At 34.5% G+C, this 20,327-nt stretch overlaps 1 protein-coding gene and 1 pseudogene across 5 annotated transcripts in view; both read left to right on the forward strand.

The window, feature by feature from the left end:
• Positions 1-20,327, forward strand: part of EPHB1 (EPH receptor B1) — a 705,608-nt gene that overhangs the window by 250,686 nt on the left and 434,595 nt on the right. The gene's annotated exons all lie outside the window — the stretch shown is intronic.
• LOC105749835 lies at positions 1,694-2,439 on the forward strand (annotated as a pseudogene).

A 20,327-nucleotide genomic window follows, 5' to 3' on the forward strand; every position in this document is an offset into this window, starting at 1 on the left:
AAAACTACATGACATGCCTTTGATCCAGTATATTACTAATGGGTTTGTATCCCAAAGAGATCCTAAAAGACAGTAAGGACCCACATGTGCAAAAATGTTTGTAGCAACTCTTTTTTTTTTTTTTTGTAGTGGCAAGGAATTGAAAATTGAGTGGATACTCACTAGTTGAGGAATGGCTGAAAAAGTTGTGGTATATGAATGTAATGAAATATTATTGTTCCATAAGAAATGATGAGCAAGCAGATTTCAGAAAATCCTGGAAAGATTTACATAGACTGATGCTGAGTGAAGTGAGCAGAACCAGAACATTGTATACAGTAACAGCAACAGTGATGATCAGCTATGAAAGACTTAGCTCTTCTCAGCAATTGGGTGATCCAAGACAATTCCAATAGATGGGATGGAAAATGCCATCTGCATCTAGAGAGAGAACTATGGAGACTGAATGTGGATCAAGACATAGTATTTTCACCTTTTTATTTCTTTTCTTTCTTGGTTTTTTTTGGGGGGGGAATCTGATTTTTCTTGCACAAAACATGACAAATATGAAAATATGTTTAAAAGGACTGTTCATGTAGTTCATGTAACCTAGATCAGATTGTCATGGGTTGGGAAATGTTAAGGGAGAAAGTTGAAAACTATCCTTACATGTATCTATATTGTACTTTACATTGTACACGATACATTTGTATTGTATCCTTACATTGTATTTTATTTTTAAAATACTTTTGATAAAATATATGTATGAGACACATTATTTGTCACAAATAATGTGAGTACTCTTACCATCAATTAACATTTGAGAATTTAGAGGATGGAGACTTCATGTTCTGTGTTATTTCAGGACAGTCTCTATAAGAATGAGAACGATGGTATACCTAGCTGAGTCACAAAATAAGGAGACATAGCAGAAAACGGGTGATATAACTGAAATCCAAAAATATCTCAGGAGGCTAGAACAATAGGTCAAGTCTAATAAGAGGAAATTTACTTATATCAATTCTACCAGGAACCATAATTTCAGAATTCTGGACACTCCCTCTCTATTGACAAAGATTGTAGCCTTTATATGTCTTAGTAGATGGTGTCCTGATTTACTTTGCCTGGAAAAGAAAAAGCATCGCTTACTAACCAAGCCTCTAGTGATGAGTTGATTAATCTTTTTCAACTTGACTAGACTGGTATGATGACAATGATGAGGAGGATGAGGATGAGGAGGATGAGGAGAGTGATGATGATGATGATGATGACAGCAGCCAGTGTTTATGTAGCACTTTAAATTTTACAAAACACTACTTATGTTGTCTCATTTAATTCTCATAACAGACCTTCAAGGTACACACTATTATTATCCTCATTTTATAGATAAGGAAACAGAAGATGAGAAAGATTAAGCAACTTGCTAGTAAATTTCTGAGGGAGATTTGGACTTATATTTTTCTGATGGTAACTTCTTTCTGAATCAAAATAAAAACATCTATTTTTCAAACCACTCCAGTTTGTTGGAACTAACTGATGCTTTAATGTTGTTGAAAAAGCCTTTAAGAGGGGCACCTAGAGCAACCATCTCTCCATGAGACAGCAACTGAAAGAACCATTCCTGCCACTGCTAGCTCTGGATGTTGATTCCTTCCCCTTTCATGGATATATACCCAGGGCCCAGGATGGAGCAGAAGCCGGAGTCACACAATAATGCTGCTTCTCATCTGAATACTTCCGTCTTCAAAAAAGAATTATTTTGGCAATTGCTGGAGATTTTTCCATTGTTGCCTTTGACCTCAACTAAGTGAAAGTTTTTCAATTCACACTAGGGATAGCCACCAATGTTATAAATTAACAGACAAAACAGTTATTGGATGCAGTGGTTTTCATGGAAACTGCCTAACACTTACTGAAATTATTGAAGCAAATAAACAAACATCTCATGAATAAGGCCATGACCACTGGAGCAATTGCAGCAATGTTGTCTATAATCCACTATTCAAGATACTTCTTTTTTTTTTTTTTTACTATACTTATAACATCATTGGTGGACTTGATGAAGAAGGGAAAGGAGCTGTGTATAGTTGTGATCCTGTAGGATCTTTCCAGAGAGATTCCTTCAAGGCTGGAAGATCAGCAAGTGCTATAGCCTTTGCTGGGCAATCAGATTGGTTTTAAGAACATGCAGAATGTCGAACATGTTCCTCTGTCCTGGGAAAGGGACATACAGCTTGTGAAGGATGAAGTTAAGAGAGATGTATACACTGGAGACTTGCTTAAGATGGCATTAAAGAGGAGAGTGTTCCGTTAAGGAAGGATTGATTTTTATACTATTACCTTTAATAATTTGAAAAGACTGTCTCAATTTTTGCAAGGTTTAATCTGCTTGTAACATCATATGACTGATTTGTCTTAATAAAATGTTTTTGAAAAGTTGGAAAAAGAAGGGTAACTAGATGGTGAAGTGGATAGAGCAAAGGTCTTATATTCAGGAGGAACTGAATTCAAATTCAGTCTCAGGCACTTAACACTTCTAGCAGTGTGAGCCTGGGCAAATTACTTAATCCTAAATGCCTTGCAAAAAAGAAAAAAAGAAAAAAGAAAGAAAAAAAAAAGTATTTAAGAATTCAGTTTTATTTCCATTCCAGGAGGTTTTTTGTTTTGTTTTCTGAGGCAATTGGGATAAAGTGCCTTGCCCAGGATCTCATAGCTAGGAAGTCTTAAGTGTCTGAGGTCAAATTTGAATTCAAGTCCTCCTGACTTTGGGGCTAGTGCTCTATCCACTGCATAACCTAGCTGCCCCCAAAGTATTTTTCTTAAAAAAAAAAAAAAAGTCAAGTGCATTTTGCAGATGGAATTCCATTGCACCTTGGATTTCATTGGTGTAGAGAATTCACTGAATTCACTCTGAGGAAACTATTTAGATATGTTCTACATGAGCAGAACAGTACCTTCTCTGCCCTTTATAGGCTTACAGAGTTTCCTGGTATACTTGGAGGTCAAGTGATTTACCATGAGCTTATCTAGACAGGAAGCTTGGTGAAACAATAGAAAAGAATAGGATTTAGAGTGAGGTAAACATGAATTCAAATCCTACCTCTGCTGCTTACCACATGTATGAACTTGAGCAAGTTACTTAACCTCTCTTACTCTCATTTTCCTCATCCGTGAAAAAGGGATCACAATAGCACTAATCTCAGAGAGTTATTGAGATAACAATACAAAAAGTCTTGAAATGCTATATAAATGCTATGTCATGGTTCAATCGTGTCCAACTTTTTGTGACCCCATATAGGGTTTTCTTGGCAAAGATACTAAAATGGTTTGCCTTTTCCTTCTCATCTTACAGATGGGGAAACTGAGACAAACAGGGTTAAGTGACTTGCCCAGGGTCACACAGCTAGTAAATGTCTGAAGCTACATTTGATAAACCTTTCTGGCTCCAAGCCTGGTGCTCTACCATTGTGCCACATGGTTTTCAAAGAGTTATAATTTTCTAAAGGTCAAATGAACGGGATCAATGGGCAGGAGTTTCAGAGAGTTAGGTTTTAATTTGGTATAAAGTAAAATATCCTTATGATTAAAACTATTCAGGTGTGGAAATGATTGGCTCAAAAAACAGTTATCAGTCACTGGAAGTCTTTAAGCAAAGGTAGGATGATGACTGTGGATAGTATTATAGGGAGTATTCTTTGCTTCTGCTGATCATATTGAAGGTCTTTGGGGGTCCCTTGAAGTCTAAAATTCTGTGAAAGAGTCAATGTCATGAGAAAATTGAAGCCTACAAAAGAGAAAACTCAATTTGAGGTATAGAGGTGTGGTGAAACTTGGAATATTGAGAGTTGCCTTCAAGTGTTTGAAAGATTGTCATTTGGAAGAGGAATTAGACAACTATTTGGCTCCAGAAGAGAGAAACAGGATCAATATATAAAAGCTCCAAAGAGGTAAATTTAGCTTCAAGACAGGAAAAAAATTTAACAATCAGAGCTGTCAGCAAATAGAATGAAACTCATCAGAGAAATTTAATCAGACCATTTTTCAGGTACATTAAAAGTGAAAAATCCTTTTTGGATATAGGTTAGACTAGATGGCCATTGAGGCCACTAGGAACATTAAAATTTGTGATTCTTATTCCTGGACCATTTATGAGATTTTGTCATTTATTAAGATTAAGCCAGTTTATCAGAGATCTGTGATTTTGTTGATAGAGTATACACACACATGCATTGTAATCTATACCAATTATAATTTAATAGAGCTGTCTTAGAGAGTTCTGAGCCTCTGTAACTTTTGCAAAATTATACAGTACCTGAGGCAGAATGTGAACTGGGCTTTTCCCGACTCATGAATCCAGAACTTTGTCTGTTGTGTTATAAGCTGACCCTCTTTCACCATATGACTTCAAAATCAATAATGAAAACATGAAATGGCATTTTTAAAGTCATTTATTTTTTTTTGACTCAAAATAACTAAGGAGCAAAACTGTGACTAGTATTAGGAAACTGGCACTTTGCCCCAGAGTATCAAAATTTAAGGGATTATTATAGAATTTTTACTTCATTAAATAGAAACAAATGGATGTTGGTTTAAAAAAATAGTTAAAACAGGAAATTACCAGATGGTAAAACTGACACCCTCTGGCAGTTGCTTTTAAGATGAGCTTCTCCCTGGCCTGTCCTTGTTCCTGCTTCCTGCCTTAATGACATCCTCACTATTACCTGTCTCATGGTATTTCAAGTCTCTGTCTAGGGAGGTCAATAAGTTTCTTGCCCTCATAGGATATTGTGTACTAAGTTCAAAGTCTCTCCTCTATATTAATTTTGTTGTGAGTTTGCTTTAGGTCCAAGATAGAGTTATGCATGGTTCATAGCTTATACAGCATTATATATGCATCTTTTTTGAGAAGACTGGTTTCTAGTAAAGCTAAACTGCAGAATATGAGTTTATAAAATAAGGTAATCATGGAATTCTTCACCAGTTTAATAATTAAAACAGGAAGCCAAACCATATGCCAGGGAGCCTAGCTCAAACAAGCTGCATGGTCAGCAGATTCTACCTTGCAATAGCCTTCCTTCCTTTTCAAAAAACCCATTGTTGCCCACTGGCAAATAATATAAACAGTTGCCTTGATGATGGGCTGGCAGATGGGGATACCTGTTTATCTACACAGCAGAAGGAAGGTTCAAGGAAAAGGACTAGAATCTGGGGAATGAGAAAGATGATAAATTTCAAAAAAAATTAAAATCTTCATATTTTAATGCCCACAGAAAACAATAAAGCTTCTAAAAGAAGCTTTTAAATATAAGGTTGGATAGATTTGATTTTATTTCATCATAAAAAACTTAAAAACTTTTAAAATACCTTTTTGTGCATCTTCAGACATTGTAAAGGTTGATTACTTCTTCACCCAATCAAATTGTAACTCTCTATCAAGCTATATTATAAAGATCCATAATACAGCCCAGGAGGCTATAGGAAAAAGCTCTCATCAAAAAGAATGAACTTCCTCTAAATGTTTCCCCAAAGCTAAACTCCTGAGCCCATAGTCCTGGGAAGCTGTTTCCTCTGTTAAACTGTATCTCAGCATGGGGAAGCCCTCATTCTCATCCAGCTGTGAATAGAGAAGTCCTGTTTGTCTCTATGGGGATAGAAATTTGTGAACATAATAGTACTGAAGCCAAGTTTTTCTTGATGGGTGATTCTTCTATTTTCCCAATAGAAACTACCACCCACTTAGCTCTTCTTTTATAGCTGCTTAGAGTAGGATGTGCTATCAGTTAATTTCTTGGTTACTATTTCCTTATTACTCTAATCCAGGGATTCTGAACTTTTTATTTATTTGTTTGTTTGTTGTATCATAGACCTCTTTAGGAATCTGGTGACCTCTTCCCAGTGCAATGTAATTTAAGTTTTCTTTTTATTGATAATTGAAGGGAGTATTAGATTTTATTTAGAAGTTAGTGGAAAAACAAAAAATATAAAGATGTAATTTTTAAAAATCCAAGTACATGAGCATTTGAAATCTATCCCAGATTAAAAACCTCTTTTCTAATCAATATTCTCTTTGACGCTTATGTCTAAAACATTTTTCCCTATGTATCACTCCTCTATGCATATTGTTTACCTATTAGAACATAAGCTTTTTGAAGGCAGTACTGTTTTGTTTATTTCTATTTGTATTTCCAGAACTTAGCATAGTGCTTGTCACATAGTAACTGCTTTAGAAATGCTTTTGATTTCTCTCTCCCTCCCTCCCTCTCTCCCTTCCTTTCTTGCTCCCTCCCTTCCTTCTTTCATTCCATCATTTTTTTCATTTCCCCCGCCTTTCTTACCTTCCTTCATTTAATCCCTTCATTCTATTTCTTAAGTCCATGTTCATGTTGAATTTTAGAATTTGTTTCATTTCATATCTAATAGGGTGTTCAAGAAGTTTTACAGAAAACCAAGAAATATAAAGACTAAAAATTGTTGGGGACCTTGACCCTATCTCATGCTGCCTCTACTAAAAGTATTTGATTGTTGAATCATGATGGTAATATCTACATTAGGTAATAATAATAGCTGACACTTGAATAAACCTTTAAATTTGCATTCTATACGAATTGATCCTTACAACAACCATATGAGATACATGCTATTATTATCTCCATTTTAAAGAAAGGGAAACTGAGGCTGGAAGAGACCTTAGTAAGTGGCCAAATGCTATATATTTATTAATTTCCTAATATTAAATTAACTAATTGTCTGAGGATTTGAATGAGGTTTTCTTGATTCTTAGCCCTCTATCCATGCGGATTTTCTTCTTACTTTGCCTCTCTCAACTTCAGTTTCCTCACCTGCAAAACTTGAGATAACAATATCTGGACAAAAGAATTAATATGAGGTTCAAATAAAATAATGAAGGACAACTACTCTATAATTTTAAAGTGTTGCTATTATTGTTCTCAGAAATAATGATTACTAATAGTATTAAGGACATTCACTAGGATTTGCAATATTAAGTTGTATCTATAGTATTAGGTTCTTGCAAGATTTATAGCACTACTAAGCATTTAAGAGCCTTTCCTACTCTAAATCCTATATTTCCAAATTAAAGGTAGCATTCCTAGTATTTATGGTATTAGGTAGAAACCAATGTGTTCCCACACCTTGTACTGATTGTTTTGCACATCTACTCACCGGGATTGGTTGGGCTCACGATCCCACCATGAGAATTCCAGAGCAAAAATGCCCTAGACCCTCAAGGGGAAAATCCCCATTAATCTCTCTGAGAGGTGATGTACGGTTGCTTAAATAAATAAGCCTGGGACAGTGCTGGGCATTGTAAGGAGAAGCCATGCACAGGGGCCTCTCTGAGTCCCTCCTTTGCCTTGTTCTTACATGATCGGTGCTGGGCAGCCAGGATGGACCACATTCAACTGACAGCTTAAGATAATCACATGTGTGAGGCAATGGGATAATGACAGCTGAATAGCCTGGCTACTGTTGCCATAGTGACCAGCCAAGCTCCTTTTCCTTCTTTTTTTGTTTTCTGGACCTTGTTTTGTTGGGCTGGCTTGGGGAATGAGGTTCAGGAATGGAAAGGGGGAGGAAATAGGGAGGGGAGGCAGGAGGAGGGACAGCCCATTATAGTCTCTTTAAATACCCCAGCTGGAAGCGTTTTAAATCTCAACAGAGACAGAGGAAAACAGTGTCCTAATCTCCAGTTCCCTGTGAATTATTTAAAGGGATCTTGTCAGAACGATGAATTTGTCACTGTTATAGTGTCAACAGTGGCAGCAGCTGTCATAATGGCCGCGAGACCCAGCTCCAGGCAGGAACTGGTGCTACATGGTACCTTGTCCCGGCTTTGTGAAGAGCAAAGGAGAGGACCAAAGAGAATGGGAAAATCACCAAAGAGAAGGGGAAGAAACAGGACCTTTTTTTCTTATTGTGTAGATCCAATACAATTTTTCTTTGTCTAGCTTTCTCAGATATGTCCATAAAAATGACCTGTTCATAAGAAAGCAATGTGATACAATAGGGGAAGACAAAACAAAACGAAAACAACCCAAAAAACAAACAATACTTCTGGAGTCAGACAACCTGATTCAAATTCTGTCTTATTATTAGGGTATGATTCTGGGCAAGTCATTGAAGTATTCAAAGCCTCAGTTTCTTCATTGGTAAGATGCAGATAATAATATCATCAACATCATAGTTTTATTTTGGAAATAGTGTATACATATATATATATATATATATATATATATATGTAATGCTTTCCAAATTTGAAATTGTCTATCTCTTTCTATGTATATATAATTTAGAAAGATTGATTAATAGATTGATGGAGAGAGAATATATATACATATACATATATATGTTAATAAATACTGGCTATTATTATTATGAATATGTTAGGCTTTATGACCTTTGAGGTCCATTCCAATTCTATATCTATTATCTTTGCCTTTAAATTCACATCACTCTGGCTTTCATTGAATGCCCAATAATAACCCAGTCCAAGGTCTAGGCTTTGATGGCTTAGAATGAATATAAATGGCAACTGAGCCAAAAACACTGAGGGTCTTCCCCTTCCAGATCAATATTTTTGTACAAATTAGGCCATCTGTTGTCTCAATTCTTACTTAGTTCTTAATCATTGAATGAATTAGATAGAGATCTGGGAAAGATCTTACGTAGAAAGGCCAAGGTCATCTACGGCAACCTGGCATGGTCATTGTCTTACTCTTTTTCTTGCCACTGGACTTCAATGACTCTGGAGAGAAGAATGAGGATGACAGCTTTGTGTGAGTGACTTACTTAAATCCAATTTCTGGACAAGTGAAGACATTATCCTGTCATGTCATTGGTCGTCTTTGAAAATGAAAGATAAACAGCAACATTATTTATTACCTTTCTAGATATTACTAATTGGATTCACATGGGGAACTCTGCCCTTTGCTTAAATATGGAGTCTATATTTTCCCTCTGTTTTTTTTTCTCTCAAATTATTGTAGAATGGTGGCTTTGTGGGTAACAACTAAATAGTGTCAGTTTTTCCTGGTGTCCTATTAATTAAAAAAAAAAAGATGTATTGTGTCACTATTTCTGGCTTTTTAAAGTTCTTTGACACATGAAAAGTTGAGTGTGTAATCTTCTTGAGGATGCGAATGAACTCTCCTGTCCCCTATTACTCCCCCCAAAATGTAAGGAATCTACAGGATTAGTAAAATTCAAGCCACTAAGTGGAATATTAGCACATAAACAGGGACTGTTTCATTTCTGATGTTGTATTATAATGCCATATAATAAAAGCAAGTATTTACATAGCTTTGCTCCTTGCTAGTTCTATGACTGTGAGCAAGTCACCTTAATGGGCTTAGGGAAATGAAATAAGAATTAGAATAGAATCTGTACTTCTAGGATACTATGGATACTAGTTCTCAAACAGAATTTTAGAAAGAAAGAATTAACTAATTGGCCCATATAAGCAGAAACTTAATAGAGGTCCTGGGAATAATGAACAAATGGGAGCTATAGCTTTTTCATGTTTGGATATAGGGGTATTCATTGTTTTACTTCTAAAAATTCAAAAAAGTCTTCACTAAAAAGATAGGATTTTAAAAGTAATTTTTTTAAATTCTATGTATACTTTTATTTATCAGTTCTTTCTCGGGACACAGAGAACATCTTTCTTTATAGATAAGTTGGTTATTTATTTATTTTCATTTTTTTTATTATAGCTTTCTAATCACAAGTTATATGCATGGATAATTTTACAGCATTGACAGTTGCCAAACATTTTGTCCCAATTTTTCCCCTCCCTCCCCTAGATGGCAGGTTGACCAATATGTGTTAAATATGTTAAAGTATAAATTAAATACAAAATAAATATACATGTCCAAACAGTTATTTTGCTGTGCAAAAAGAATCTGACTCTGAAATAGTGTACAATTAACTTGTGAAGGAAATCAAAAATGCAGGTGGACAAAAATATAGGGATTGTATTCTATGTAATGGTTCTTAGTCATCTCCCAGAGTTCTTTACCTGCGTGTAGCTGGTTCAGTTCATTACTGCTCCATTAGAACTGATTTGGTTCATCTCATTGCTGAAGATGGCCAGGTCCATCAGAATCGATCATCATATAGTATTGTTGTTGAAGTATATAATGATCTCCTTAAAAGTAATTTTTAATGCAATTAAATAAAATTTAATGCTTTGAAAAGAAGTGATGAGATCAGGGTAGCAATTCCTAGTTCAGAATAAACATGTAACAAATTCACAGTAACATTCTCTTTGATAAAAAAAAAAAACATGTTTATTTAGGAGAAAAGGTTACAGACAAAATGAGAGATAAAATAAGGCACCAGGAGTGGCAAATATTAAATATATTTGGGAGATCAATAAGATTACCAAGTAAAGGAATTTGGAAGAATCCCTTACAGGAATATGCCATGAAGCCTGGGTACGATTGACTGACAGGCTAAATCCACAGAGAAGTTTAGTAGAGTAACCAGAGTTACCTAGACTAAGGAGAAAGATGCCATTGGAGGGAAGGTATTATGAGGAAGAAAGAGAAAGTAGTGGACTTAGTCCTGAAAAGGATTTAGCAAAGATTTTTATCATGGGCACTTCTTTTATAGAGGAAATATAGCCTTGGGGGTTTTTCAGGACCAGGGAAGAATTTGGTAGCTTAAAGAGAGGCAACAAGGAGGAGCTAGATAGACTGTATCTGGCAGACCAGGTCCCATACCTGTCTAAAAAGTATGTAAAATATCCTCAATGTCTCAAAAGTTATTTGAAGATGCTCAGAATTTGGGGGATAGACAACGGAACTTGATTAAAAAAGTTTCACCCTCACTCTATAAAAACAGGATAGTTTGGGACTTTGTTATGCCTGATAGTAGCTAGTTGGTCTTCCTTTTGATACATGTACATGTGTGTAGGTGAGGATAGCTATGCTCACACACACATACTCTGAATCCCAAAGCCCATTGCAAGGGACTCTTTCCATATTGATAAATGTCAGTGCCTATGTGAAGAGTGGGGAAGAATTGTCAAGAGCAGGAGAAAGGAGAGATACTCAGCCTTCAATTCAAGTTTCAAGTAGCTTCAGGCCCTGTAGTACCTCAGGGTGCTTCCAACTTTGAGAAAAAAGATGGAGAATCCCAACCCTACTTCAGATTGCTGAAGGAAAAGGCTCTAGAGAAATGACATGAGAGTTGTTGATAGTCTCTGCCACGTCCTTATCCCTTGTTACACTAGGGACTGCAGGGACCTTCCTTTTTAGTAAAATTAGGACTTTATTCTCTTGGTTGAGCTGAGTTACCTCATTCTAAATGAGAGAGTGCCTTCATTCTGTATTATAAATGTGTTTCTTTGTTATTGTCTATGTGTGTTCATTGTGGAACTGATATTCAATGGGAAAGGAGTCAAGTCTTGTTTATAAAACTTGAGGTCCTGCTTGTTCTCATTAATGAATAACCAAAAATTAGGTTAAACTTGAAAATCATGAACCCTAGATTAATAATTTTTAAAGGAGCCCAGCTAGATCTAATTCTGCCCTGGTATCCTCTCTTTCTCTGCATAGGGCAGAATATCTAAGCTTCTGTACTTCTACTTCCCTTCCTGGCAGGAATTAAAGTCTCTCTTGGAAAAGGAAAGGAAAGTTGTCTCTTCTGCCCCCTTGGAACACTCTCAATGACACATCCTTGCAATATATGGCACATATATGTGTGTATACACTCCTAAATATACATACATATAAATATACCTATTATATTGGCCCCAATATGTGTGTATAAATTCATAAATATGCATACATACACACATACCTATTTATATTGGCCCCAATATAGATTGTTCATAAGCTTAGCTTACAAACCATAAAATGATCTCTGGAAAAAAAAAAAGTATATACTTACATCAAAAAAATCTCATATATGTACATATATATATACCTATATATCTCATAATACTGATTACAGGTCACATCTAATTTTTATACAAGTCAAATTGAAAGAAAAGCATAGCCTATTTTTATGTCAATGTGGTCTATAATTAATTTGATTAATCTAAATTGTCCCAGGTCACCTTATACCCTGGTAATAAATTAATCACTTTTGGAGGTATATGGATTCTCTCAGTTCTCTAGAGTCTAGTTTAGCAGATCACTGCTAATTTAACCATCATAGAATTTAGAACTGGAAAGGATATTAGAGGTCATTTAGTTCAAACCACTCCCTCTCCTTATTTTATTGGTTAGAAATAAGCCTAGAAAAGTTAATTGACTTGCCCCAAATCACATACACAGTAAGAAATGGACAGTTTTTAGGTCCAAACTTTGAGCCCAAAGATATCATACCATTTCTCTTATGAATTAAATAACATCATTAATGGTTTATAGGCATCTTTATATTTGTGTCTATGTATATATGTATATCATCTGGGCAAATCAGTAGTACCATGGTTAGAGTACCAGGCGTAGAGTCAGGAAGATATGAGTTCAAATCAGGCTTTAGTAGATGTATGACCCTGGACAAGTCACCCCTATTTGCCTCATTTGCTCATTTGTAAGAAGGGGACACACTGAAGAAGGAAATGTGCAAACCATATTCAGTATTTTTGCCAAAAAAACCCCATGGACACTAGTCCTGGGTCACAGAGTCAACATATGACAATCACTGAATAACATATCTCTACGTATACTCATACCAATACTGATACCTAGATATCATTTTATATCTTCTGTAAATCATCTATATCTGTATCTATTCATATCATATCTATGCTATGTCTATATCAATTGTTATAGCTATAGCAAAATCTTTATGGCTATAGTCAGGAATGTGCTGGAATCAGCTTAAACTGGTTCAGAAGAGCTAATTATTGAATTTTCAATGTGAGCTTTTATATCTTGAAAAGTGGTATATGCTACAAGTTAAGGTTTGATTTATTGTTTTCTTTGTTGCTTAGAATGAAGAAAAGAATGAAGAAAAAGCTTATGCTATAGATTACACTTGAAAATGTCATATGTAATTTTTTCTCCTGGAGAGCTGGTCATTTGACGATATATCCTTATCCTATTGGTTTATCTAGTAGATAGAGATGTAGCTTCAAAATCAGGAAGAAATGGGTTCAAATCCTACTTGTGACACATATAGCCTCCATGATGCAGAGAAAGTGTCAATCTGCATTTGTAGAGAAAGTTTTCTCCTCTGGAAGTTCTTTATGATAATAATATCACAGGCCCAGTCATAACCCTAACTATCTGTATATAATTGCTCTCTTTGTTTTCACTAACATAATTTACTTATCATCTTTTTTACTTTAGGCCCAGTCTACTTTTCTTTGTACTCTAGACCCATTTAAGTCATTGGCTGAATAGTGAAGTATAGCCACAGTTCAGTTTTCTGAGTAGTATTAAATAATAGAGTCAAATGCATTATCATTAATTTTTCATGTTTTTCTATGTAATAACAATCCATATTATCAGAAATTATTTATTTGTTCTTTGTGGCTAAAAAGAGTGGCTATTAATATTTCCCAAATATAAAGGAAAGCAGATATTTTAGGAAAGCTTCTATCTGTCAATATACAGCTTTTTAAAGAATTTAAATCATAAGTAATTGGGATACACACACACACACACATAGATAATATGAAATCATTAAATACTCTATTATTCCATACTTGTTAAATGAATTGAAAATGTTCTCAGAAAATGTTATTTTTAAATGAAAATACAACAAAACAAAAACTATTTACTCAAAAGGTTTTCATATTAGTATTTATACATTAAAAAAAGAAGGAACTCAATGTCCAATAGCAGAGGAATGATTGAATAAACTGTGGTCCATTAATGGAACAGAATAATGTAGTGCAATTAAGATCAACATGTATGAGGACTACAAAAGAAACTAAAAAATCCTTTATGAAATAATGCACAATGGAAAAAAAGCATTGAGTAGAGATGAATGAATTCTAATGATATAAAAAAAATAAGGTCAAGAATCGGGATGGGGACTTGGAAGAAGTGAGAATATGTGATGGCATGATGTGCTTGATTTATTGTCAAAGTTGACATTTGGTCCAGGTAAACATCTGGACTAATACAAGGAGCCAAGTCAACCAGCATAACACTCAGCAAATATTTATTAATTGATTCTCTTCTCTGAGCCAAATAAGCTCATTTACTTAAGCTTTTTTTTTTATCAAAGATTTTATTATCCAATTATTTAACTGCCTTTATCTTAATCATGGAATACTATGTGATGAGGGTGATTAAAGGCAATCCCTTTTCACAGGTAATAAGGTATTGGTTGACTAAGAATATGATTTCCAGGGATACTTGGCATTCTGCTTACAGATTCCTGTTTATACTTAGTAACACTGTGCTACATCAAGTTATGTCTTCAGAATTTAGGATGGCTCCTAGTCAGTAAAATGCCAGAACAGAGACCCATGAAGAAAAAAAGAACAACTAATACAACTAACAAACCACATATAGGAGATGCTACAAGTAATCCAGTCATTAGTAGTTTCTTTTGAGTTAATAAAAAGGGATAGGAAACTTATATGTTATTGTGTCCTTAGTTTTTCACTGAGCTCAACTCCTAATCCTTCATCAAAGAGCTAAATTAGAGAGTTTAGAGCTAGAAAGACCTTTGAGACCAGCTAGTAAGCCGAGAAAAATGAGTGACTTGTCCTATGTCACATAGGCAGGTAGTGGACGCAGAATTTCAAAGAATATTCCCATTCCCTAAGCCAGTACCTTTTATATTATATCATGGGCTTTCTGGTAAACATTGAAATTGCCCATGCCATTTATGCCACAAGTAGAATGCAGAAAAATATACATGGTAGCCTAGAGATTCATTTGAAGATATCATGAAGCATGGAGTTGAGAGCTGATCTTAGAACCTTTGACATACTGGCTATGTAACCCTAAGCAAGACACTTAAGCCTTTCAGTGTTCTAGGAAAGTCACTAAGAATATAAATTTTAGAGCACTTACTAATCTGGTAGGGGCCATTTCCTTTTTCGGAAATTCCTTACATGGTTGGAATGACAAGTGGGTTGTTGGGAAAAACTTCAGGGAGGAGACAATGCTTAAGCTAAGCTTTGAAGAATGTGTTTTTATACAAGATACATGCAGTGAAAAGATCATTGGTTCGAATTTCAGGAAATGAGTTTTGGTCTCAATTAATGATAATAATATTTTGGTAATGTGGTATTTTTTGATTAAATAAGTATGGGTACATCCACCACAACAGCAGATTGCAGCTTCTCCAATGTCTTCTTACTTTTATGTAAAAAATGCATACGTTTAACCATAAAGCTTTTGTAGAGAAAATATTTGACACATTGGAGGCCTTCTTCTTCTTCTTATAATATTTGGGGAGTATTACTGTACTTCTCTCCCCATCTGTTATTGTTTAGTTTCAGTATGTGATTGATGTCATGTGTACTTAATATCCTTGTTTCATTTGATATACATAACTTATTATTGGTAACATGCTGCATCAGATATAAGCCTGCCATGTGTCTATCCATTGCCTTTTGGAACAAATGTGATATCAGTCTTTATGAGATTGCAATATTCAGTGATTTCCATATATTTAATCACTGCATATTAAAGAGCTGAGATTTTGCAGCACTTTGAAATTTGGAGTTCTTTAAAGCATTGCATCATTTCCTAAATGTACAACACTTCTTAAGATTAATATTCTTCTTTAACCAATTTTGGGCTTCACTAATTTTTAATTTTCAGTGTGTCTACCCAAAATACATATATTGAAAAACCATTTAGCAGTCCTCAATATCGGTCTTGGAAATATACATATTTATCCACTTTGTTTTTCCCATTTGGATTATGAAACGAATCTTTTTTTCTCATTGCTATGAATTTCTAAGGTGACTTAATAATATTATAGGGCTTGAAAACATTAATGCAACCATTTATCCATAGAAGGATTTGGAGACACCATCAATAGGAAATCCATCTGTTTGTTTACCTTTTCTAATAGCATTTTCCTATACTGGTGAATATTCTATGTAATACCTTGTTGAAAGACTGACTGAATTTCTGTAGTTGCACCTGTTATAGAGTCTTGCACAATTTTAATACATACATGAAAGATACATTGTTTGAGAAGCTTTCAAAGCTGTATTTTGTTGTAGTGAAGCAAACGCTTTCTTAGAAATTTATAAAACCAACAGGATCACATTCTCTGTACTCGTCTGAGTTGATTGCATTTCTGTACAGATGTGGTTTGTTGTGACTGTAAAATAGGAAAGCCTGCATAATCTCATATGAAGCATGTTATTATTGATAGTGCATAGACTACATTCATGGTCAACGCTATAGAACTCAAAAATTGAGAAAACAAATGCATGGATAGGTAGCTCCCAATGTCTCTTCAGTCATTTCTTGATCTTTATAAAAATATTTTCCATGATATTTTTCATTCATTTGTAATGTTTGCTACTTTGAGTGGATTTAAAATCATGTTGTCTCTAGTGTGGAATTCTCCTGTATGTATTTTCCTTATCTATATAATGAGTGTGTTAAACTAGATAAATTTTAAGGTTCCTTCTGGCTCTAACAGTCTTTAAGTCTGTGAATCTATTTGACAAATTCTGTCTTCTCTCTCCAAATTCATCTTTTGAAGCGCCATTATCTCTTCTTGCACTGGGTCCAGTAGTAGAGGAGCCCAAATGCAGTAGTTAGTTCCACTTTCTTTGCCAATGAGAATAAATCACTATCAAAATTCTGTCAGATTTGTTCCATTTTTATATCTGTTTATTGTCCTCCTTCCAGTTTCATCCATAAGTGCTCTTGGGATAATCTGTCTCAATTGGCTCTCATTCCAAACTCTCTGTGGAATAGTTTTCCCCTTTCACTGCTTTTCAATGTTTTGTGAGTTGATGCTGTTCACAGTCTTCTATAATCTGACTCTCTGTGATGTTTCATGAATGAGTTTTTATTTTCTGTGACCAGAGGAATGGTCACTATAGTCACTCAGAATTTGGCTTCATTTTTAGCTTTCTTTTTGTTTATATAATTTCACCTCTTCATTGTGTATGTTAGTTTCCTGGTTTTATTTACTTTGCTCTGAATCAGTTCATGTAAAACTTTCTCTTAATTTCATCTTTTAACTTTAGTTGCCATCATTTTAAAAAATTTCCATAGTTACCATTTTCATGGCATGATAACATGTTCTTTATATTGACCATAATTTCTTTAATAATGAAAGTTCACTTTTTTATTTAGGATTTTGCTATCTGGGAATATTTTCATAGGGCCTTTCTTTATATCTTTGATTTTCTTAGGAACTCAGTAATGGTCAAAAGGTATGAACAGTTTAGTGACTTTTTCTTCATATAATTAGGCAGCTAAGTAATGATGGAGGAAAGTCCTAGCCTTGGAATCAGGAAGACCTGAGTTCAAATATTACCTCAAATCCTACGAGCAACTTCAGAAAGTGCTCTTTGCTCAACTTTCTGTCTGGAAAATTCTCTTTTAGATTGCTACTCTAGAAAGCACTCCTCTCTAGATTGCTTGTCAAAAGGCACTCTACAAAGCATTCTTTTCTAGACTTTTAGTCTAAAAAGCACTCTCTTCTAGATTGCCAGTCTAGTAAGTATTCCTTTCTAGATCACCAGACTAGAAAGCACTCTTTTCTAGACATTCTTTCTTATACTTTTTCCCACTCTGAGTCACTATCAACATGGTATTTGATCAACTCCCCATAGAACTCAAAAATTAGAACTTTGAAAATTACTATTGTTCAATAGGTCTTCAAGAAAAGCATCAGTAAAAAAAATTAAAAAGCTGGGGAAGCTAAGTGGCACAGTGGATAGAGCACCAGCCCTGAAGTCAGAGGACCTGAGTTCAAATCTGGCCTCAGACACTTTATACTTCCTGGCTGTATGACCCTGGGCAAGTCACTTAATCCCAATTGCCTCAGCAAAATAAATAAATAAATAAATTTTAAAATAAGAAAAATAAATAATAAGAAAAACAAACATCAGACAAAGAATAAACAGCCATAAATCAAAGGCTAGATGAACCAGAGGCTGGAAGTACTGGTTAAGAGTCAAGTCAGATTGCTCATGTTTCCTCAAGGGCAAGGGGAAGTGCCACTCTGATAGCTTTATGTTGAAGGGCTATCTGAATGCCATACCTTAATTTAAAGCAAAACCTTCTCTGTGATTTAAATATGTTTGTTGAATCCAGTAACATCTGATTTTGTGAGTGGCCTTATTTGTTAGTGGCTTCCTATAACTTTTGTTATTCTCTTGAATTAAATCCAGACTAATTCCAAAAACTAAGAGGGAAGGCATTAAGTTGCCCTCTCAATATTCTTGATTCTCTGTGTATTAAAATTTTCTAAATCATTCCTTCCCTGGAGCAAAAGAGATTTTATATACTTATATATGTTTTTATAGGTTTATATGCAGCTATACTTATATGTATGTGTATATGTACATATATATATGTTAACATACATAAACATATTCCTGTGTATACATATTTATACTTGCATAAATTATGTATGTGAATATGTAGCATGTACATATTTATGTATGTGTCTATATATGTGTGTGTATACATGAGAGAGAGTGAAAGAGAGAGAGAAAAATGAAAGAGATTACCCAATATATATCCCAGTGTCTGTTAGTATGGAACTCTGATTGTCTTTTCCTAGTCAGAAGGGAGTGAGTTTACCTTCTCAATCCTTAGCTCTTTGTTTCTAAAGCTAGAACTTTTGCTCTTTCTAATTTACATGCAATGTTCCCTTAGCAACCATTACACACAGGATCAAATACTTTTGCTCTCTGATAGATTTGCTTTTGGGTTATAAAAATCAAGCTTACTAGAACATAACACATTTAACAAGAAGATAACATGGATTTTAAATAGGAATATAAACTGGTTTCTCCTTGGCTAAGGAATCAGTAATAAATTCAAGAAAATGGCAAGGGCCCAGTTGAATTGCATGATATGAATGTATAGTGGGTCACATCTGTATGCTTATGCCCTTCTGCGGTCTGGGAAGAGTAACAAAAATTGTTATTGGGAAAACCCAGGGTTGGGGATGGACATAATGGTTGTGGCAGATGATCAAGGTAATATGGAAATCTAGGATGGTGATGAAAACAGCAATCTCAGATAATGAATCATAGGCAAACCAGGAGGTCTAATGTAGATGGGAAGGAAATAATTACGGGGGGAACTGACAAATGTTTAGAAGGTTCTGATGAGGATGGAGAACAGATTCATTGGATAAGGGAGAGTAGGGAGGCTGCCTATTTCTTTAAAAGGTTCTAAGACCAGTGCAGTTTTTGTTTATTTCCTTGTTGGTATTTTGGCTACAATTAGGCTCACCTATAATTAGGTAAACAGAGATGTCTTGATTATTGTCTCACAATTAAAAATCAGACTCCCAATAAACATGGTTAACTAAAAAAGGAAATAATCTATTTCCCCACTGAATTATAATTGCTTTACATTATAAAAATATTTATTTAAAACAGCTGTATCTAAAAAACAAATCATACTACATTAAAGTAATACACAGTTATGGTAGTATTTAAGAAAATAAATGAGTAAAATTGATATCTCTCAAACTATTTTGTAACTGTTATGAATTTTAACAAACTTTAAAACTTTTCCCTTTTTTACTTTGCAATTACAAAGAAAAAAATGTATAATTGTTTTTTTATTTATTTAGCTTTGTTGTTAATAGACCCTGGGGCTTGTATTTTATTTTCTGGTACTTAATAATAATAGCTAGCATTTATATAATACTTTAAGATTTGCAAAACATTTAATTACTATTAACTCATTCCATCCTCACAACAAACTTGAGTGGTAGTTGTTATTATTCCTATTTTATAGACAAGAAAATTGAGGCAATACAATATTTGTGTGAATGTATGTGTGTGTACGTGTGTATATGTATATGAATGTGTGTGTGTGTGTGTGTGTCTGTGTGTGTGTGTGTGTGTGTGTGTGTGTGTGTATCATTAACTTGCCCAAGATCAAAACAGCTAGTAAGTTTTTAAGGCCAGATTTGAAGACAGGTCTTCAAAAACAGGTTTTCTGGCTTCAGGTCTCATGTTCTATTTACTGATTACCATTTAGTTGAAGACACATTTCTCATAATTTCCTTCCTACTTGTTATTTTGCTATCAATCTTTCCTTTGATCAACAAGACTGAGAAAGAAGGAGTTATATAGGAAGAAAGGGATTTGAATCTCTTTGACAGTACCTTAAGAGTTGCTTGGATGGAATCATTCCTTTTACTAACTTCTATTCCTTACTATATCATTTAATTTTTATTTGTGTATT

The sequence above is a fragment of the Sarcophilus harrisii genome, chromosome 3 (genome assembly GCF_902635505.1).
Source record: "Sarcophilus harrisii chromosome 3, mSarHar1.11, whole genome shotgun sequence".
Classification (NCBI taxonomy): domain Eukaryota; kingdom Metazoa; phylum Chordata; class Mammalia; order Dasyuromorphia; family Dasyuridae; genus Sarcophilus; species Sarcophilus harrisii.